At 43.2% G+C, this 23335-nt stretch overlaps 1 protein-coding gene across 1 annotated transcript in view; it reads left to right on the top strand.

Moving 5' to 3' along the window:
- The first annotated feature begins 15121 nt into the window (after nucleotides 1-15121).
- The window catches only part of PSD4 (pleckstrin and Sec7 domain containing 4), a 46395-nt gene continuing 38181 nt past the window's right edge, over nucleotides 15122-23335 (top strand). Inside the window, exon 1 of the mRNA XM_050753253.1 lies at nucleotides 15122-15202. The gene's annotated coding sequence lies outside the window, so the exon portion shown is untranslated. The remainder of the gene's footprint in view (nucleotides 15203-23335) is intronic.

The raw sequence follows: 23335 nt of genomic DNA, 5'->3' as shown, positions 1-23335 counted from the left end.
GTGTGGAGGCTGAAGCAGGAGGATCACTTGAGCCCCAGAGGCCTGGCTGCAGTGAGCCATGATTGTGCCACTGCACTACAGCCTGGGCGACAGAGCAAGACCTTGTCTCTAAAATAAACAAAAAAGAAAGAAAACCAAGATCATAATACTTCTCAGAGTTATTGTCACTATTAAATAACATGCAAAAGTGCTCTAGGTAAAAGCTCACTATAAGACTGCTTGAATAAGGTTATAACCCAAGTATCACCAGATGTCTCCAGCCCGTGGGTCACCTGAATGTCCTGGTCCTGACTCAGCTCACCCTTAAGCCCCTCACTACACCCTGACATGCCCCATGTACAGATTGTAAATGCTCAGTTGCATAAATTTTGACAAATATATACATTCATGTAGCCACCACCCCAATGAAAATGTAAAACATTTCCATAACTCCTGAAAATTCATTTATGTCCCTTTCTAACCAGTTCCTCCCACTCAAGAGGTATCCACTGTTCTGACTTTCATGCCATACGTTGGTTGTGTCCTGTTTCAAACTTCATATAAATGGAATCACATAGTATATACTCTTTTACTTGGCTTCTTCCTCTCAACATAATGTTTTTGAGGTTAATCCATGTTGTTGTGAGAAATCAACAGATTCTTCCTTTCTGTTGTTGAGTAGTATTTCAACTCATGAATAACAGGCTTTCCATGGACTTTTGAGATGTTTCCAGTTTTTGTCTATGATGCATAGAGCAGCTATTCTTTTATACCATTCTTCTTGTGGACATTTGTTTTCAACTCTCTTGCTTTGAGTAAATGCCTAGCAGTGAAAGGACTAGGTCAAAAGGTAGGTCAATTTACAAGAAGTTGGCAACTTGTTTTCCAAAATTGTTGCATGGTTTTAGGCTCCTGTCAGCAAAGTATAAGAGTATCAGTGGTGGCCAGGTGCAGTGTCTCATGCCTGTAATCCCAGCACTTTGGGAGGCCAAGGTGGGTGGATGTCAGGAGTTCCAGACGTCCAGGTACTCCTGATGTCAGGAGTTGCAGACCAGCCTGGCCAACATGGTGAATCACTGTCTCAACTTAAAATACAAAAATTAGCTGGGCGTGGTGGTAGTGGTAGCTGTAGTCCCAGCTACCTGGGAGGCTAAGGCAGGAGAATTGCTGAAACCCAGGAGGAGGAGGTTGCAGTCAGCTGAGATCACTCCATTGTACCATTGTACTCCAGCCTGGGCAACACAGTGAGACTTGGCCTCAAAAAAAAAAAAAAAAAAAAAAAAAAAAAAGAAAGAAAGAAAAAGAAAAAAGAAAAGGAGTACCTGTGGCTCCAACTCCTTGTCAACTCATCAATATTTCGTATGGTCAGTGTTTTAAATTCTAGCCTTTTTTTTATGAGGATGAAGTAGTATATCTTTGAGGTCTGAATTTGTACTAAAAATATTGAGCATCTTTTAATGTGTTTATTGGTCATTTGCGATTTTTTTAAAATTGTAAAATGTCTGTTTAACTCTTTTGGCCATTATTTTGAGTAGTTTGTCATTTTCTTATTTATTTATAGTTTTTAAAAATTATTTTTAATTTTTGTGAGTACATAGTAGGTGTATATATTTATGGGGTACATGAGATCTTTTGATATGGGTATGCAATGCATAATAATCACATCAGGGTAAATAGGATATCCATCTCCTCAAGCATTTATTCTTTGTGTCACAATAATCCAATTATACTCTTTTAATTATTTAAAAATGTGCAATTAAATTATTATTGACTACAGTCACCCTGTTGTGTTATCAAATACTAGGTCTTATTTATTCTTCTAACTATTTTTTGCACCCATTAACCATCCTACTTCTTCCTCACTCCCTCACTACCTTTTGCAACCTCTGGTAACCATCATTCTACTATCTCCACAAGTTCAATTGTTTTCATTTTTAGCTCCCACAAGTAAATGAAAACATGCAAGGTTCATCTATCTATCCCTGACTTATTTCACTTAACGTAATGACCTCTGGTTCCATTCATATTATTGCAAATGCCAGGACCTCATTCCTTTTTATGGTTGAATACTACTCCACTGTGTATATGTACCTCATTTTCTTTATTCAATCATCTGCTGATTGACACTTAAGTTGGTTCCAAATCTCGGTGACTGTGAAGAGTGCTATAATAAACATGGGAGTGCAGATATCTCTTCATTATACTGATTTCCTTTCTTTTGGGTATATACTTAGCAGTGGGATTGCTGGATCATGTGGTAGCTCTATGTTTAGTTTTTTGAGGAGTCTCCAAATTGTTCTCCATAGTGGTTGTACTAATTTACATCCCCACCAAGAGTGTGTGAGGATTCCCTTTTCTCCACATCATCACCAGCATTTGTTATTGCCTGTCTTTTGGATAAAAATCATTTTAACTGGGGTGAGATGATAGCTCATTGTAGTTTTGATTTGCATTTCTCTGATGATGTTGAGCACCTTTTCACATATCTGTTTTCCATTTGTATGTCTTCTTTTGAGCAAAGTCTGTTCAGATCTTTTGCCCATTTTTAATAGGATTATTAGATTTTTTTCCTGTAGAGTTGTTTGAGTTCCTTATATATTCTGGTTATTAATCCCTTGTCAGACGGATAGAGTGCAGTAAACATTTTCTTCCATTCTGTGGATTGTCTCTTCACTTTGTTGATTGTTTCCTTTGCAGTGCAGAAGCTTTTTAACTTAATGTGATCCCATTTGTCCATTTTCCTTTGGTTGCCTATGCTTATGGGATATTACTCAAGATATCTTTGCCTGATCCAATGTCCTGAAGAGTTTCCCCAATGTTTTCTTGTAGTTTCATAGTTTAAGGTCTTAGGTTTAAGTCTTTAATCCATTTTGGTTTGATTTTTGTAAATGGCAAGAGACAGGAGTGTAGTTTCATTCTTCTGCATATGGATATCCAGTTTTCCCAGCACCATTATTGAAGAGACTGTCCTTTCCCCAGTGTATGTTCTTGGCACCTTTGTCAAAAATGAGTTCACTGTAGGTGTATGGATTTTTTTCTAAGTTTTTACACTGTTCCATTGGTCTATGCGTCTGTTTTTATGCAAGTACCATGCTGCTTTGGTTACTGTAGCACTGTAGTATAATTTGAAGTCGGGTAATGTGATTCCTCCAGTTTTACTATTTTTGCACAGGATAACTTTGTCTATTCTGGGTCTTTTGTGTTTCCATATAAATTTTAGGATTACTTTTTCTGTTTTTGTGAAGAATGTTGTTGGTATTTTGATAGGGATTGTACTGAATCTAAAGGTGGCTTGGGGTAGTATGGACATTGTAACAATACTGATTCTTTCCGTGTATGAACATTTTAACAATATTGATTCTTCCAGTCCATGAACATAGAATATCTTTACATGTGCTTGTATAGTTTTCAAAGTTCTTCTTTTTTTTTTTTTTTTTTTTTTTTTTTTCTTCTTGTTATTGATTTCTAGTTTTATTCCATTGTGGTCAGAGAAAATACTTGATATTATATTAGTTTTTAAAAATGTTTTAAGACTTATTTTGTGGCCTAACATGGTCTATCCTTGAGAATGATTCATGATTCATGTGCTGAGAAGAATGTGTATTCTGCAGCTGTTGGATGAAATGCTGTGTAAATATCTATTAGGTCCATTTGGTCTACAGAGTAGATTAAGTCTGATGTTTCTTTGTTGATTTTCTGTCTGGATGATCTGTCCAATGCTGAAAGTGGGGTATTGAAGTTTCCAGCTAGTACTGTATTGGGGTCTATCTTCCTCTTTAGCTCTAATATTTGCTTTATATATCTGGGTGCTCCAGTGTTGGGGATGTACATATTTACTCTTGTCACATCCTTTTGTTAAAGTAGCCCTTTTATTCTTATATAATGACCTCTTTTGTCTCTTCTTATAGTTTTTGTCTTGAAATCTATTTTGTCTTATGTAAGTAGAGCTACACCTGCTTCCTTTTTGTTTCCATTGGCATGGAAACAAAAAAAAAGTCATTTCTTTATTTTCGGTTTATGTTTGTCTTTTTAGGTGGAATGTGTTTCTTGTAGGGAACAGATCATTGGGTCTTATATTTTTTAATCCATTCAGCCACTCTATGTCTTTTGATTGATGAGTTTCATCTATTTACATTCAATATTATTATTGATAAGTAAGGACTTACTCCTACCATTTTGTTATTTGTTTTCTGGTTGTTCTGTGGTCTTGTCTTCCTTCTTTCCTTCCTTTCTGTCTTCATTTTAGTGAAGGTGATTTTCTCTGGTGGTATGTTTTAATTTCTTGCTTTTTTATTATTCATGTATCCTTCAAAGGTTTTTTGATTTGAGGTTACCCTGAGGTTTGCAAATAATATTGTATAACTATTTATTTATTTATTTACTGAGACAGAGTCTCGCACTATCAGCCAGGCTGGAGTGCAGTGGCACAATCTTGGCTCACTGGAATAACTCATTATTTTAAACTGATGACAATTGTTTGCATGAACAAACTGATTGCATGAACAAACAAGCAAAAAGAAAATTAATAAAAACTCTGCACTGTAACTTTATCCCTCACTTTTTAACTTTTTGGTGTTTCTGTTTATATCTTATTATACTATCTATGTCTTGAAAAGTTGTTACAGGCCAGTTGCTGTGGCTCATGTCTGTAATCCCAGCACTTTGGGAGGCCGAGGAATGCAGATCACTTGAACCCAGGAGTTTCTGACCAGCTGGGCAACATGGCGAAACCCTATCTCTACACAAAATACAAAAATTAGCCAGGCATGGTGCTGTGCACCCATGGTCTCAGTTACTCAGGAGGCTGAGGTGGGAGGATCACCTAAGCCAGGGAGGCTGAGGCTGCAGTGAGCCATGATTGTACTACTGCACTCTAGCCTGGGTGACAGAGTGAGACCTTGCGTCAAAAAGAAAAAAGTTGGCATAGTTATTATTTTTGGACAGTTCTTTTCATCTTTCTACGTAAGTTATGAGTAGTTTACACACCCCAATTACAGTGTTATAATATTTATTTTTTGTGTACTTACTATTACCAGTAATTATCTGAATTTTGTACCTTCGGATGATTTCTTATTGCTCATTAATGTCCTTTTCTTTCAGATTGAAGAACACCCTTTAGCATTTCTTGTAGGACAGTTCTTGTGTTGATGATGAAGTCTCTCATATTTTGTTTGTCTGGGAAAGTCTTTATTTCTCGTTCATGTTTCAAAGACATTTTTGCTGGATATAGTATTCTATGGTAAAAATTTTTTTCCTTCAGAACTTTAAATATGTCATACCACTCTCTCTTGGCCTGTAAAGTTTCTACTGAAAAGTCTGCTGCTAGATGTATTGGAGCTTATGTTACTTGTTTTTCTTATTTACTGCTATTAGGATTCTTTCCTTGACCTTCGAGAGTTTGATTATTAAATGCCTTCAGGTAGTCGTCTTCTTTGGGTTCAGGTAGTCTTCTTTGGGTTAACTCCACTTGGTGATCTATAGTCTTCTTGTACTTGAATATTGATTTGTTTGTCTAGATTTGGGAAGTTCTTGTTATGATCCCTTTGAGTAAACTTTCTACTCCTATCTCTCTCTCTACCTCCTCTTTAAGGCCAATAACTCTTACATTTGCCCTTTTGAGGCTATTTTCTAGATCCCGTAGGCATTCCTCTTTTTTTATTCATTTGTGTCCTGTATCTGTGCATTTTTAAATAGCTTGTCTTCAAGCTAAATAATTCTTCCTTCTGTTTGATCAAATCTGCTATTAAAAGACTCTGAGGCTGAATGCAGTGACTCATGCCTGTAATCCCAGCACTTTGGGAGGCTGAGGCAGGAGGATCACATGAGGCCAGGAGTTCAACACCAGCCTGGCCAATATGGCAAAACCCGGTCTCTACCAAAAACACAAAAATTAGCTGGGTGTGATGTTGCACATCTGTAATCCCAGCTACTCAGGAGGCTGAGGCATGAGGTTAACTTAAGCCTGGGAGGCAGAGGTTGCAGTGAGCTGAGATTGCACCACTGCACTCCAGCCTTGGTAACAGAGAGAGATTTTGTCTGCAAAATAAATAAATAAATAAATAAATAAATAAATAAGAGAGAGGGAGAGAGAAAGAGAGACTCTGATGCATTCTTTAGTATGTCAATTGCATTTTTCAACTGCAGAATTCCTGCTTGATTATGTTTAATTATTTCAATCTCTGTTAAATTTATCTGATAGGATTCTGAATTTCTCCTTTTGTTGTCATGGATTTCGTTGAGTTTCCTCAAACAGCTATTTTGAATTCTCTGTCTGAAAGGTCACATATCTCTGTCTCTGAGGATTGGTCCCTGATCCCTTATTTTGTCCCTTATTTGGTAAGGTCATGTTTTCCTTTATGGTCTTGATGGCTTGTGAATGTTCATCAGTGTATGAGCATTGAAGAGTCAGGTACATATTGTAGTCTTCGCAGTCTGGGCTTGTTTGTACCCATCCTTCTTGGGAAAATTTTCCAGGTATTTGAAAGGATTTGGGTGTTGTGGTCTAACTTTTTGGTCACTGCAGTCATATCTGCTTCAGGGGGCCATGTCAAGCTTAGTAACACTGTGGCTCTTGCAGACTCATAGAGGTATCACCTTCGTGGTCTTGAATAAGATACAGAAGAATTCTCTAGATTGCCAGGCAGAGACTCTTATTCTTTTCCCTTACTTTCTCCCAAATAAACAAAATCTTTCTCTCTGTGCTAGGTGGCCTAAAGCTGGGGGTAGTGGGACACAAGCACCTCTGCTGCCACCACAGCTGGGAATGCACTAGGTCAGACCTGAAACCAGCATGGCACTGGGTCAAGGCCCACTGTAACCACTACCTGTCTACCATTTCTGTGGACTTAAGGCCGTAGGGCTCTACAATCAACAGGTGTTGCAGCCAGCCATGCTTGCATCCTTCCTTTCAGGGCGATGAGTTGTTGTCTGGAGGAAATGGCCTGATGTTGGAAACCTTAGAAATCTACCTTGTGCTGTAGTCTACTGCAGCTGAGCTGGCACACAAGCCACAAGACAATGTCCTTTCTACTTTTCCCTCCCCTTTCCATAAGCAGAGGAGTCTCTCCTTATGACCACCATTGCCACAGGGCCTTGGGGCATACTGTCAGGCTACTGCCAAGGCCAAAGGGCTCTTCAGTCAGCTTGTCATGAATGCTGCCAGGCCTGGGACTCACTCGCCTTCAAGACAGTGGGCTCCCATCTGGCCTAGGGCAGGTCCAGAAATGCCATCCAAGTGGCAAGGCCTGAAATCAGGGACCTCAAGAGTCTGCCTGGTACAAGCCTTAATGTCTCTGGGGTCCTAAATAAACTTGAAAGCTGCAAGACAAAGTCCCCTCCTTTATTTTTCCCTCTGCTTTTCTGAAGCTGAAGGAGTCTCTTCCCATAGCTACCACAGCTGGGAATGTGCTGGGTCACACCTGAAGCCAGCATGGCTCTGAGTCTCACTCAAGACCCACAGTGTATACTACCTGCCTACAGCTGCTGATTATTCAGGGCTCAAGGGCTCATTACTCAGCAGGTAATGAATCCTGCCAGGACTAGGTCCTTCCCTTCAAGGCAGTGATTTCCCTTCTGGTCCAGGGTATATCTAGAAATGTCATCTGAGAGCTAGGACTTGGAATGTGTGCCTGAGGACTCTGCTCAGTGCCGTATCCTACTGTGGCTGAGCTGGTATCCAAGTTACAAAACAATATCCTCTTTATTATACCTTCGTTTCTCCTCAAGCAGAAGGAAGGAGTATCTTTTGGATCTGTGAGCTGCACTTCCTGGGATTGGAGGAGGGGTAGTGCAGGCCCTCCCTTGGCCTCCCTAGCTGGTGTACCACTAGGTCATGTGACCCCCAAGTCCACTGACTCTGAGCCCAGAACAGCACTAGGACTTGCCTAGGAGTTGCAGTCCTTGTGGCTTAGATTGCCTTTCAAGTTTATTTAGGACCCCAGAGACCTTTAGTTCATGACATTAAGGCTTGCCAAAACTTAAGCTCCTTCCTCCGGGATGGACGATTCCTCTCTGCCTAGGGCTGGTCTAAATGCTCCCTCGGTGTGCATCAGCTGAGTTCTGCTTGGTGTTGCTTTCTACTGTGTCAGGGCATCGCTAGTTCCAATGCAAAGTCTGGCCATCACTGCACTATCCCTCCTCCATGCTCATTGAATCTCTCCCTGTGCCACATGGCTGCTGCTGGGGGATGGGGGAAGGGTGACATAGGTAACTCAAAACCTTCTTTTCTACCCTATTCAATGCCTCCTTCAGTGCTGTGAAGTTACAACCAGGTACTGTGATGCTCACCTGATTTTTTTTTTTTTTTTTTTTTTTTTTTTTGAGACAGAGTTTCGCACTTGGTGCCCAGGCTGGAGTGCAATGGCACGATCTCGGCTCACTGCAACCTTCACCTCCCAAGTTCAAGCAATTCTCCTGCCTCAGCCTCCTGAGTAGCTGGGATTACAGGCGTGCGCCACCACGTCCAGCTAATTTTGTATTTTTAGTAAAGACGGGTGTTCTCCATGTTGGTCAGGTTGGTCTCGCACTCCCGACCTCAGGTGATCCGCCCGCCTTGGCCTCCCAAAGTGCTGGTGAGCCACTGCACCCGGCCTTGATTTTTGGTTCTTATGAAGGTATTTTTTTGGCATAGATCATTGTTAAACTTGGTGTTCCTGTGGGGAGAGTGATTGTCGAAGTCTTCTGTACAGCCATCCTCCTCTGCCTCCCAGGCCTAGGAGTGAAATTCTGGGTCATACGGAAACTCTATGTTTCATGTTTTGAAGAATTGCCAAACTGTTTTCCAAAGTAGCTGCACCATTTTACAAGCCTACCAAAAGTATATGAGATTTTCAATTTTTTGCAACCTTGCCAATACTTGTTATTATCTGTACTTTTTATTATAGCCAATCTAGTAGTATCTTATTGTGATTCTGATTTGTGTTTCCCTGATTGCTAATGATGTTGAGCATCTTTTCATGCATTTATTGGTAATTTATCTACCTCAGAGAAATGTCTATTCAGGTCCTTTGCCTACTTTAAAATTGAATTCTTCTTTTTATGATTGGGTTATAAGTATTATTTATATATTAAATACAAGTCCCAGGGTTCATTTTTTTTAACCATATAGATTTCTAGTTGCTCCAGCACTGTTTGTTGAAAAGGCTTTTCTTTCTTCATGAATTACCTTGACACCTTTGTCAAAAGATATGTAGATATATATTAGGACACTTTAATTCTGTTACTTTGATCTGTTTTTCTATATTTATGCCATTCTAATTTGAAGTATTCCCTCATATTTCCTGTGATTTCTTGTTTGACCTATGAGTTATTTGGAAGTGCATTGCTTTATTTCCAAACATTTGGATATTTTCTTAGATAGAATATTATTATGGATTGCTAATTTAATTCCATGGTAGTCAGGAAACATGATCTTATGATTTCTTCCATTGAAATTTAGAGATTCTTCTATAGTTCATGAATCATAAGTCTTGGTGAATATTCCATGAGCAGTTGAAAAGAATATGTATTTTGCCATTGGTGGTGTAATATTATATGATGTCGGTTTGGTCAGGTTAAACAATTATGTTGTTCAAATCTGTGTCCTTAATAATTGTTTGTATACTTGTTTTATTAATTATTGAGAAATGGGTTTTACAATGTCCAACTATGTGGGTTTTCTACTTCCATTTTTGCTTGACATATTTGGAAATGCTGTTGTGACATTCCTATACATTTAGGATTGTTATGTTTCTTCCTCTTTCTCCTCCTCCTCCTCCTCCTCCCCCTTCTCTCTTTTGAGACAGAGTCTCACTCTGTTGCCCAAGCTGGAGTGTAATACCAGGATCTCGGCTCACTGTAACTTCCGCCTCCTCGGTTCAAGAAATTCTCCTGCCTCAGCCTCCTGAGTAGCTGTGATTACAGGCATGTGCCACCGCACCCAGCTGATTTTTGTATTTTTAGTAGAGACAGGATTTCACCATGTTGGTCAGGCTGGTCTCGAACTCCTGACCCCAGGTGATCCACTCGCTTATCTTTACCTCCCAAAATGCTGGAATTACAGGCATGAGCCACCACACCCGGCCTGTTATGTCTTCTTAATAAATTGATCCTTTTGTCATTTTAATATGACCATTTTTATTTCTGGTAATTTCCCTGTATTAAAACCTACTTTGTCTAAAATTCATATTACATAGTATATTTTCCCTGTACTTTTAGTTTCAACTAGCCTGGGTTTTTATATTTAACATGTGTATCTTGTAAACACAGTATAGTTGGGTCTTGTTTTCTTAGCCTATTTGACAGGTCTATCTTTTATTTGAGGTATTTATTGTATTAATGATACATTTTCTATCTTGCTATTTGTTTTATGTGTCCTCCCTCTTCTTAATTTTTTCTTACTTCTATGGCTTCTCTTGGGTTAACTATTTTTCAGCGATAATTTTTGTATCTTCTATCAGATTTTAGTCTGAATTAATATTATAAAACGTCATACGCAACATAAAAATCTTCCAATGTACACCCATTTTTCTTCCCCTTCTATGCTTTGTGCTTTTCTTGTTATACATCTTGCTTCTACAAATGTTACAAATCTCCCAAAATCTGACTATTTTTGCTTTAGTCAATGAACTTTTAAATAACTTAATACAAATGTGAAAAAGTATTTTGTATTTATCTGTATAATTCCCACTGCTCTTCATTGCTTCACTGTAGATTGTAATTTTTATTTAATATCATTCCCTTTATCTTGAATAATTTATTTACTTTTCATATAATACTGTCAGATTTTATTTATTTGAAGATGTCTTACTTCCTGTTTAAAAATTTTTTTGGGGACAAAGCACTATAAGTTGCTAGCTTTTTTACTTTTAGCACTTTAAAGATGATGTTCCATTTTGGCTCGGCCTGGTGGTTTATGCCTGTAATCCCAGCACTTTGGGAGGCCGAGGCTGGGGAATCACTCGAGGCCAGGAGTCTAAAAGCAGCCTAACAACATGGCGAAACCCTGCCTCTATCAAAAATATGAAAATTAGCCAGGCATGGTGACATGCGCCTATAATCATAGCTACTTGGGAGACTGAGGCAGGGGAATCGCTTGAACCTGGGAGGCAGAGGTTATAGTGAGCGGTGATTGCACTACTGTACTTCAGCCTGGGAGACACAGCAAGACTCCATCTCAAACAAACAAACAAACAAACAAAACAATATTTTGTCCTCTGGCCTACATGGTTTCTATATGATGAAATTATTCATCATTCCCGCATGCCACGTACATTTTTTTATTTGGTTGCTTTTAAGAGTTTTATCTTTATCTCTGTTAAGTTAGTAACTGTGAAAGGGTCTGAGTTTTTATTCTGCTTGCAAGCTAACTAGATAGCCCATCACAATTTTATAGATTCTAATAGACGATGGTGGAAGACAATTTATTACTCACAGCAGTAGCAGAGTAATACGCAGACTCCTCGAGCCCCACTTGTTTTATTTTGAGACAGAGTCTGGCTGTGTCACCCAGGCTGGAGTGCAATGGCGCAATCTCAGCTCAATACAACCTCCACCTCCCGGGTTCAAATAATTCTCCTGCCTAAGCCTCCCGAGTAGCTGAGATTACGGGTGCCTGCCACCACACCCGGCCTCCGCCTGGCCTTGAGCCCCACTTTCTACAGGGAGTTGTGATGAGCTCCATATGTTTCCCGAACACATAGTGAAGTACATCATAAAAAGAGACCCTGGCCGGGCGCGGTGGCTCACACCTGTAATCCAGCACTTTGGGAGGCCAAGGTGGGCGGATCACGAGGTCAGGAGATCAAGACTGTCCTGGCTAATATGGTGAAACCCCGTCTCTACTAAAAATACAAAATAGCTGGGCGTGGTGGCAGGCACCTGTAGTCTCAGCTACTTGGGAGGCTGAGGCAGGAGAATGGCGTGAACCCAGGAGGCAGACCTTGCAGTGAGCCAAGATCATGCCACTGCACTCCAGCCTGGGTGACAGAGCAAGACTCCATCTAAAAAAAAAAAAAAAGGCGGGGGGGACCTTAATATTGTAATGGAGGCCTTGAACTTACATAGGGGCTGTTGGCAAACCTGCCCAGGCTTCCCCCTGGGGTGTAAAAGTTGGGATGTCTCTGCATTCTGGGGTAATAAAGATACAGATATCACCTTCATCGATGTGGATTTATTTCTATTCCATTTGGTACTTCATTTAAAAGATGGTTATATTTCTCCTGAAATGCCTGATTTCTTTACCCATTATATCTATTTTTTTGCTGGAAGTTTTTTTAAACCATATTTATCATAGCATTTGTTTTTAATTCCTTATCTTTGGATCCCAATATCTTGGTCACCTGAGGGTCTATTTATTTTTTTCTCTTGACTATGGCTCACATTTTTCTGCTTTTCTGAATGTCTGATAATTTTTTTTGTCACATGGTGAACATTGTGAATGATATATTGTAGATGCTCTGCATTCTATTTTCCTTTGAAGAGTGTCAAGTTTTGTTGTAACAGGAAGTTAAATTATTGAAAACTCACCTTGGTTTTGTGGAGATTTGATTTTGCACTTTGTTTGGATGAATTTCTTTTGGTTTTGTCCCTAATTCTAGGGTATATCCCTTAATGCTGGGATGCAGTCCTTCCTGCTAAGGGGTGGTCATTCTAGGGTTACAATGGAAAGCCTGGTAGAATCAAGTCCCTCTTAGATGGTGGAACTTCCCCAGAGATGAAAACTAACTGCGCAGATCTCTGCTCACTATTGTTCTCCTTTGGGTTGTCTAGACTCTTGCTCCATGCATTGTTCGTTCAGGAATCTGCCAACAGTTTAAAGGAGTTTGCATGTAGTTGTTGGGCTTCTGTTCTTTGTGGCTCCCTCCTTTTCAGGATTTTCCCCCTCAAAGACACCCCACTCAGCCTCCCAAGTTTACAATTTACCAGTGTACCTCACACTACTGCTTATATTCCCTGCTAGCTACAAGCTTTTGGAGTGCTCAGTTCATTGTTTTAACCAGTACCTGGCATATATACAGTAGGTGAATACTGAAGTGAATATTTGCAGACTGAACAAATGAACTAATAAATTATAGGATTGTTAAACCCAGCATCAGAGCCCCATCTGAAAAGACTAAGCAGTAGTGTTGCACATTGATTTACAGCAATCCCGTCCATGGCCTATTAAGACCATGTTGGGGGTGGGGGATTGCGAGCAAAGCTTCATCTGTATTTACAGGCACTCCCCATTGCTTGCATTACCACCTGAGCTCCACCTCCTGTCAGATCAGCTGCGGCATTAGATACTAATAAGAGTGCAAAAACTATCGTGAACTGTGTGCACGAGCGATCTAGGTTGTGCGTTCCTTGTGAGAAGCTAGTGCTTGATGACGTGTCGCTGTCTCTTATCACCCCCAGATGGGACTGTCTAGTTTCAGGAAAACAAGCTTAGTGCTCCTACTGATTCTAAATTATGGTGAGTTATAAAATCATTTCATTATATATTACAATGTAATAATAACAGAAATAAAGTGCACACGACAAATGTAATGTGCTTGAATCATCCTGAAGCACCATCCACTCCCGCCTCCCACATCTGTGGAAAAATTGCCTTCCACAGAAAGCAGTCCTTCCCTGGTGCCAAAAAGGTTGCACACTGCTGATTTAGAGCATGGTCTTTGGGTCTTGCTTGACTGTGTGCCTGTGTGTCTTTGATCAGGTTACTTAGCCTCTCTGTGCCTCAGTTTCCTCATGACGTGAAAAGCTTCCTAACTCGTAGGGTTGCCATAAGGGTTAAATGTTTTAAGACAGTTTATTGCCCAGCACTCAATAAATATTAGGTGTTGTCAGGGTTGTTGCTGCTTGCAGAGAGCCTGGTCAGCTTCATTTTAGCAGCATCAAATCAAGAAATGTACCTCTCTAGGTTGCCAATTCCTAGGGGAGCTAAAATGTTCACTAGACATTGTGAATAAATGTGAACCTTAAACAGCCAATTCTTCCAGATGGATCCTGAGTGGTTAACTGGGCCTAGATCTGTTTTATTTTATTTTTCCGTTTTTACATGTCAAATGACTGGACCATATTGGCCTAAATTTAAAATAGAGCCAAGTGGTCGTTTGCTGACTAAAGGTCACATAGGCTGAGCTGTCTGGAAACCAGCAGCTTTTGTTTCTGGGAATTTCAGAGCTCACCTGAACCAACCAATCAGAGCTCACCTGCCTTGGCCAATCAGGGTTCAACTGTATCACGCAGTCAGGGCTCAGATGTATTGATCAATCAGAAGTTAGCCTTGTCAAGCAGTCAGAACTAAGCAAATTTCAAGCCTTCATTTGCACAGGAAACCTGTGTGGGACCATTTGCTATAAAACCCGAGCCTTCCCTTTGTTCTTTGGAAGCGCACCTTTGTTTTACAATAAAGGTTGTGCCTCTCCAGTTTACAACCTGCTTACTGGAAGATTCCTTTTGGAGAACTTTTATTCACGACATACAGGAAATATGGAATCATTTAACTCAAAATGTCATTGTATGGTGCCTTACATAGTTACAGAAATAGAAACCAGATCGTGCCATCAAGGGTGACATTGAAAAATAATAGCTTCTCGCCAATGACAACCTATTCTGAGCATATGTTTGCTGAAATAGATTAAGTGTAAAATCATAGCTATTTGCTTCTATGCCACCAATCCCCAAACCAGCTAGTGAATGTTCACTGTAGGTCAACAGTTACGGACAGCTGAAATTCGGAAATCAAATAATGCAACTTTTTCTTGTGCCCAGTGAATAGTAAATGAATAAGGGGTTTGTAAGAACTCCAAACAATCCCTTTCAAGGCTTGCACGTATCTAGGGCAGGCCTCAGTTTCCGGTTTAGGTACTGGAAAAAGAGCCAGAGGGCTTTGGAGTGCCTGCAGCTCTGCAGCTAGCGCACAGGTCAGGCAGTGCAGTGCGGGGCGTGCAGGAGGTACCCGGCCTGCCTGGCGGCCCAGCCCGGCGTCACCGCGGTCAGACCAGTCCGACAGCTTCGCCCCCCCACACCCCAACCCTGGCCCGGTCTCAGCCCGCCCCTCCCCGCCCTGCGCCGCCACCAGCCCGCCAGCCTGCAGTCCCGGAAACCGAGTCCCTCCTGTGAGCGCCCGGAGCTGGACTGGCCCAGCCCCCCGCGCAGCCGAGGCCCCACAGCTCTCGCTGCCCACGGCTGGCGCCTGGGCGCGGGGCCATGGGGCGCCCGGGCCGGCGGGAGGCCGGAGCAGGAGCCCGGCGGGAAATGGGTAAGGGATCGTGGGGAGGCCTGGGCCGGGCGGGGGCACCCCCCGCCGTCGCCGCCCTCAACAGTGACTGTGTGCCACGCACCGGTCTCGCCAAGCCGGTGAGCACCTGCGGAGCGGCTGTCGCTGAGGGTAAGGGTCCCTGGAGCCGGAAAGAGGGTTGAGAGCGAGCAGGGGACCCTGAGAATCCAGCCTAACCAAGTGGCGGAGACTGGGACAGCAAGGGGACACTTTCTCCACTGAAAGAATCAGCCTGCGCTCTCTCGCTGTGGGCTACTCCGGCTGCGCTGCTGGATCCTGGCTCCAAGCCCCGCTGGCGAGCAGGAGGAGCCCTTAAAGACCCAAGTGTCAGAATCAGGCCACACTGAGGGCTTTGCTCCTAATCGCTCATGGCCCTGTGCCTCAGTGGTTTCTGGTGCTCATGACCAGGCCAGGCTGGCCCCTGCTGGCCCCTGCTTGGTGGGAGCTGCCCCCCAGGAGTGCACTGGGCTAGAGGACCAGGCAGCTCTTCCCTATCCCCTTGGGTGCTGGCCCTTCTCCTAGGTGTGTCTAGCAAGAAAGTATCAGACATTTCTGGGAAGGTAAACAGTGTCTACTCAGCTGACAAACTCATATCCCTCTAGGATTTCTTTCTGGCTCTAGAATTGTCTAGCTCATCTTTTCGGTAGGATGATGGAGGTAAGAATGTGAGTTCTTTGCTGGATTTTTCCATGCTGCAGGATGGACTTGCTGCTCTGGTCAATGTGCTCGCCAGACCTCTGTGTCCACGGTCTGCATGTCTAGGTTGGGGGACAGTATCAAAGTAAGACTGGGCAAGGTAAGCCCCACCTGCCCTTGAATCTCAGGCTTGGCCCCTCCTGAGCCCAGAGCTGATTGAATGTAATTAGCAACTAATTGGATGTCCATGAGACTCTCCACATAAAGAACACACCAGGGTCAGGTTTAGACAGTGTGTAGCACCAAATGATTCATTCTTTTCTTCCAGACGTGATATTTCCTCTATGTGAGGCATATAAAGAAGATACATTCATTCATTCATTTGTCTAGCAGGTATTTACTGAGTGCCAACTAGGAATCAGGCATGTAGGCACTGCAAATACTACTGCTCTTATTTACATATGGGTTGGAGAGAGAAAATAAGCAAGTAAGCAGTTGAATGACATCATTTCAGAGAGCAATAAATGCTGAAAAAACAACACTGAAAAATTTCCAATAAGAAGGATATGGGGCACAACAGTGAAACGTATAAGAGAATTTGGGCCTTAGCTAGAAAGTGTAGCAAACAGACTTTCCAAATTAGATGGGAAAATGGTCCCATGTTCAGGTCCTCAAAATGTAGGGACACAGGATGAGGTGCCCTCTGTTCCTATGAGCAGGGAGTTATAAGCTGCCTATAAGAGATCGGTGAGAAAGGGACGAGTGGTGAGTAGCCCCTCTCTAAGAGTACGTTTCTTATTGGGAAGCTTAAATCTAAGACAGAGATTGAGATTCTAATGGACTAGTGGTGAGTAGCTCCTCTCTAAGAGTATGTTTCTTATTGGGAAGCTTAAATCTAAGACAGAGATTAAGATTCCAGGCCGGGCGCGGTGGCTCAAGCCTGTAATCCCAGTACTTTGGGAGGCCGAGACAGGTGGATCACGAGGTCAGGAGATCGAGACCATCCTGGCTAACACGGTGAAACCCCGTCTCTACTAAAAATACAAAAAAAAACTAGCCGGGCGAGGTGGCGGGCGCCTGTAGTCCTAGCTACTCGGGAGGCTGAGGCAGGAGAATGGCGTGAACCCGGGAGGCGGAGCTTGCAGTGAGCTGAGATCCGGCCACTGCACTTCAGCCTGGGCGACAGAGCGAGACTCCGTCTCAAAAAAAAAAAAAAAAAAAAAAAAAGATTCCAATGGTACGTTTCTTATTGGGAAGCTTAAATCTAAGACAGAGATTAAGATTCCCAGAAAACATGGTCTATTGACTCACTCACTCATTTGTATAGTTATTCAACAAATATTTATTGAGGGCCTGTATGTTCCAGGCACTATTCCAGGTTTTAAGGATACATCAGTGAACAAGACAATCCTTCGTCTCATAGAGCTTATTTCTTGTGAGAAAAACAGACAATAAACAACACAGCAATTTTAATGTGGTGTCAGATGAAGGAAGTGAAGAAAAGCAAAGCAGCTTAAGGGGTTAAAGTTGATAGGGGCTGCTGTGTCCCACAGAGTAGTCAGGACAGGCTGTGCTGAGATGAAATTCGAGCAGAGACCTGAATGAATGTGGGACATAGCCGTGTGACTACCTGGGGGAAGAACATTCCAGGCAGAGGGAACAGCAAGTGCAAAGGCCCTGAAGCCAGAGCGAGGCGTGAAAATGCTGGGCATGCTGGATGAACAGGGAGGAGGTCAGTGTGGCTCTGGGGTGGGGAGCAGGCATCTCAGAGACTCGTCTTAAAGGAGACCAGGGTAGGGCTCAGCCTTGACCAAAGGCACCCAGGAAAGCAGGTGGTGACCCGCATTGCTGTGGCAGGAAGATTTACAATCGCCAACTTGTGGACAAGACTGGTGGTTTATGCCAAGTAGGGCAAGAGGTGATCGACAGAGATGGAGAGCATGTCTTTTGGTGGGAGAGGTATCATTTGCTTTTCTTACTCACACCCTGTGTCCTTCGAAACATTACGGGCAGCCTGACTAACATGGTGAAATCCCATCTCTGCTAAAAATACAAATATTAGCCAGGAGTGGTGGTGCTTTCCTGTAATCCCAGCTACTCGGGAGACTGAGGCATGAGAATCGCTTGAACCCAGGAGGCAGAAGTTGCAGTGAGCAGAGATTATGCCACTGCACTCCTGCCTGGACAACAGAGTGAGACCCTGCCTCAAAAATAAAATAAAATAAAATAATAAAAATAACATTATGGGGCCACACAGCGAGAATTATAGTGGGCAGGAGACCCTGAGGTTTTCAGATTTAGTATTAGGTTGGTGCAAAAGCAACTGTGACGTTTGCCATTACTTTTAATGGCAAAAACCACAATAGCTTTTGCACCAACCTAATAAATGCCCAGGGAATAGAAGATGAGAAAAAACCTGCCTTCTGGGAAAATTCCAATAACCTATTTTTTTCCATCCTTAAAACTATTATACGATCTCATTAGCAGGTTTTTCTTAAAAAACAAACCAGCCCAAAAGCATATAAATCATTAGCATTTATTGAACACATACTATATGCCAGACCCTCCTTTGGGTAACTTGTGTGCAGTAACACAAATAATTCTCCCAGAAAGTCTATGCAGTTTATACTGTTTTGATCCCACTTCACAGATGAGAAAACTGAGGCCCAGAGAGAGTAAGAAAGTTGGCCAAGGTTACATGGGTAGTAAGTGAAGAATCAGAATTTGCCATCAGGCAGTGCCATTTTTGAGCCAAGCGCTCTCACACTATGCTGTAACAATGTCAGAGAGCCAACCTTGGGCCCAAATTTTGGAGAGAGTCTGTCCACCAAATGGACTTCTGCCTGCCCTAACTTTTGGAGAAGCTCCTAGTTGGCAAATGAAATTGGTCCCTTTATAAAATAGTTGTGGTCGGCCGGGCGCAGTAGCTCCCGCCTGTAATCCCAGCACTTTGGGAGGCCAAGGTTGGCAGATGACTCAAGATTAGGAGTTCAAGACCAACCTGGCCAACATGGTGAAACCCCATCTCTACTTTAAAAAAAAAAAGAAAAAGAAAAAGAAAAAGAAAAGACAGAAAGAAAAATACAAAACTTAGCCAGGCGTGATGGCTTGCGCCTGTATTCCCAGCTACTTGGGAGGCTGAGGCATGAGAATCACTTGAACCCCGAAGGTGGAGGTTGCAGTGAGCCGAGATTGTGCCACTGTTTCCCAGCCTGGGCGACAGAGCGAGACTCTGTCTCAAAAAGAAACAATAAATAAAATAAAAATAAAATAAAATAGTTGTGGCCATGAGATATATTCCACAAATACTGGTCTCAGGTCATGGTGAGGATGCAGGTGCAGGGTGAGGACTACATAGGGTGCGGTAGGTCAGTGGGTCAGATCCAGTTAGCTGGGGCTCAGCCTTGTGCCCAGGATGCTAAAGCAGGAGGATGGCATAAGACCAGCAGGGCAGGTTTTGTCCACAGTGCGTGACAACAGATGGTTAGAGAGAAGACAGCTGCTGGGTTTGAGCACATTCTACTTCTCTCCTTCTTCTAAAAAGATGTTTTTAAGATAGTACTGGCCGCGTGCAGTGGCTCACACCTGTAATCCCAGCACTTTGGGAGGCCAAGGCAGGCGGATCACCTGAGGTCGAGAGTTCAAGACCAGCTTGACCAACATGGAGAAACCCTGTCTCTACCAAAAATACAAAATTAGCTGGGTGTGGTGACACATGCCTGTAATCCCAGCTACTCGGGAGGCTGAGGCAGGAGAATTGCTTGAACCCGGGAGGCGGAGGTTGCAGTGAGCCAAGATTGCGCCATTGCACTCCAGCCTAAGCAACAAGAGTGAAAGTCCGTCTCAAAAAAAAAAAAGATAGAACTTACACAGGTTAAATACTCTTTAAAAATATTTTTAAAGGCAATATTTGCATGTATTCAAAAATCTTTTAAAAATATTAATGCAAACAGCCGTTAAGGTACACAGTGAAAAATCTCTTTCCCTCTCCCGTCCTGTCATCCCCAATTCTCCTCGGAGGCGATTTCTTGAGGATACTTTCAGAGCGACGTATTCTATTTGTAAACAAGCATGTATGTATATATACCTTTCCTGTCTTCTTCTTTTTTTAAAACATAAATAGTAGGAAATAATACTTAGGTATGCACTTCTTTTACTTCATATACTTAACAATCATTCTGCTTCAAGACATATAGACAGGTTTCATTTTTCTTTTCTTTTTTTTGAGATGGAGTCTCGCTCTGTCGCCAGGCTGGAGTACAGTGGCATGATCTCGGCTCACTGCAACCTCCGCCTCCCGGGTCAAGTGATTCTTCCGCCTCAGCCTCCTGAGTAGCTGAGACTACAGGCGTGCACTACCACAACCAGCTAATTTTTGTAGTTTTAGTAGAGATGGGGTTTCACCATGTTGGCCATGATGGTCTCGATCTCTTGACTTCGTGATCCACCCGCCTCGGCCTTCCAAAGTGCTGGGATTACAGGCATGAGCCACCACGCCTGGCTTTTTCTTTTTTTGAAACAAGATCTCACTCTGTCACCCAGGCTAGAGTGCAGTGGTGCAGTCATGGCTCACTGCAGCCCAACCTCCTGGGCTCAAGCAATCCTCCAGCCTCAGTGCCCTGCCCTGCCCAACCCCTGCCCAGTAGCTGGGACCACAGGCAGGCGCCACCATGCCAGGCTAAATTTTGTAATTTTTGTAGAGATGGGAGTGTCACCATGTTGCCCAGGCTGGTCTCAAACTGCTAGCCTCAAGCAATCCTCCCACCTTGGCCAGCCTCCCAAAGTGCTGGGATTACAGTCGTGAGCCACCACACCCCGCCTTCATCCTTTTTAAGTACATGTATGATACTGTATCTCATTGAATGGGCTACCGTATTTATCTAGCCAGTGCACTGTGGGTTTATAAGCTGTTTCCCCCATTTCTGTTTGCCGTGATGGACAATAACACATTAAGCATACCTGTACCTATATAATCTCAGTTCTGCGACTGTTTCAGTAGGAGGAATTCATAAATGTGGTTTAAAAGTTATCAGCAGGAGGAATTCATAAATGTGGTTTAAAAGTTACTGGCAGCCTGCCTTCCGAAGGCATGCATGTCTTTGTACTTAGGAGTGTGCTGCTCTCCCCTCGGCTCCACCAACTTGATGTATCTTCAACTTTTTGCTCTTGCCAATTTGACAGATGAAAAAAAAGCCATCATGCTATAGTTTTAATAGGTCGTTCTTTCTAGTGAGTGATGTTACAGGACTTACAAGCTATTTGTATTTCGGTGGACTGTTCACATACTTGGCCTATGTTTTCAATTGAATTTTCATTGTTGTTATTGAATTATCATTTCCTCTTCATCCCTCATTCCTAGTCCCAGTGGTTTCCCCTCACACTTACCCTCTAACCCTACCCTCATGAGCAGCAGCTACTCTGACGTATTTATGATAGGTTTATCCTTAGATCTGGATGTATTTTAGAAAGGTATATGATGTTGATTTATATACGCATCTATTTTTAACCCTACATAAATTGCACTATGGGGCTGGGCACAGTGGCTTATGCCTGTAATCCCAGCCTTTTGGGATGCTAAGGTGGGAGGATTGCCTGAAGCCAGGAGTTCAAGACCAACCTGGGCAACATAGCAAGACTCTTCTCTACAAAAAGAAAAAGGTAATAATAAACAAAAATTAGCCAGGTGTGGTGGTGCACTCCTATAGTCCTAGCTACTTGGGAGGCTGAGGCTGGAGGATCACTTGAGCCCAGAAGTTTGAGGCTGCAGTGAGTTACAATAGCATCACTGTACTAGAGCCTCAGCAACAGAATGAGACCCCATCTTTATGGGGTCACAATTGCTTCACTCTATAAATAATTATATTTTTCTTTCTTTTTAAAACCAGCACTTTTTTTTTTTTCTTTGAGACAGAGTCTCACTCTGTCAACAGTCTTGGCTCATTTCATCCCCTGCCTTGTGGGTTCAAGTGAACACGCTTGGCTAATCTTTGTACTTTTAGTGGAGATGGGGTTTCACCATGCTGGCCAGGCTGGTCTCAAACTCCTGACCTCAAGTGATCCACCTGCCTCAGCCCCTCAAAGTGCAGAGATTACAGGTGTGAGCCACCACCCCTGGCTAACCAGCACTATGTTTTTCTTTTTTTTTTTTGAGACGGAGTCTCGCTCTGTCGCCCAGGCTGGAGTGCAGTGGCCGGATCTCTGCTCACTGCAAGCTCCGCCTCCCGGGTTCACGCCATTCTCCTGCCTCAGCCTCCGGAGTAGCTGGGACTACAGGCGCCCGCCACCTCGCCTGGCTAGTTTTTTGTGTTTTTTTTTTTTAGTAGAGACGGGGTTTCACCGTGTTAGCCAGGATGGTCTCGATCTCCTGACCTCGTGATCCGCCCGTCTCGGCCTCCCAAAGTACTGGGATTACAGACTTGAGCCACCGCGCCCGGCCTTTTTTTTTTTGAGAGGGAGTCTTACTCTGTCTCCCAGGCTGGAGTGCAGTGGTGTGATCTCGGCTCACTGCAACCTCTGCCCCCCAGGTTCAAGCGATTCTCCTGCCTCAGTCACCCCAGTAGCTGTGATTACAGGTGCCTGCCACCGTGCCTGGCTAATTGTTGTATTTTTAGTAGAGATGGGGTTTCACCATCTTGGTCAAGCTGGTCTTGAACACCTGACCTCATGATCCATCCTCCTTGGCCTCACGAAGTGTTGGGATTATAGGCATAAGCTACCGCACCCAGCCACCAGCACTATTTTTTAAAAGATCTGTTTGACTGCAGTGTGTACTCTTGGTTTGTTGCTTCTGATTGCTGCATTGTACTCTGTAGCTGGAGTTACGGAATTATTGTAATAGTCAATTCCTATTGGATTGGTCTAGAAAGACTGTAAGGAGAATTGGCATTATGGGGTGAGCCTCAAAGGATGAAGAGGACTGGGGAAGGAATTGAGAGCTGTCCGAGAGGATGTGTGAACATGCCAAGAACATTGAGGGAAGAACTCATTGCCTGCTGGGGCCATAGGTCAGGGTGTGCCGGTGTGTGGTCCTAGGAGAGGCTGGAGAGGTCTCAGACAACAGGGTTGGTCATTCCTTAAAGCAATGGAAGAAAGAGGCAGTTAGGGGCTTTGTTGGGGAATGGGGGAGGAGGGTGCCAGGTAAAGATTGTCTAGGGCAGGAGTGATCTCCCAGTGGAGAATTAGGCAGGCAGTTGCTGCAGTTCTCCAGGAAAGCAAGGAGGCGCTCTGTGAGGGGGTGGAGCCCAGGGACCCGCAGGGGAGGAGGATCCAGCAGGACTGGGGACCAAAGCCATGAGGGGAGAGGGGCCTGGGCTGGTGCCAAGGTTGCTAACTTGGGAAGCTGGTGGATGTGATGCCTGTCTATCCAGGTCCTGGGAGGCGCAGGCATGGGCATGGGATGGGAAGGATGCTTACGGGCATGTGAGCAGGCTGTGAAGTCTGATGCTCTGCTGTACATCCAACTAGAAGATTCCTGCTGGT

This window comes from Macaca thibetana, chromosome 13 (genome assembly GCF_024542745.1).
Source record: "Macaca thibetana thibetana isolate TM-01 chromosome 13, ASM2454274v1, whole genome shotgun sequence".
In the NCBI taxonomy this organism is placed as follows: Eukaryota; Metazoa; Chordata; class Mammalia; order Primates; family Cercopithecidae; genus Macaca; species Macaca thibetana.
The sequence above is the reverse complement of the archived record's forward strand: the minus strand, read 5'-3'. Positions and strand labels throughout refer to the sequence as shown.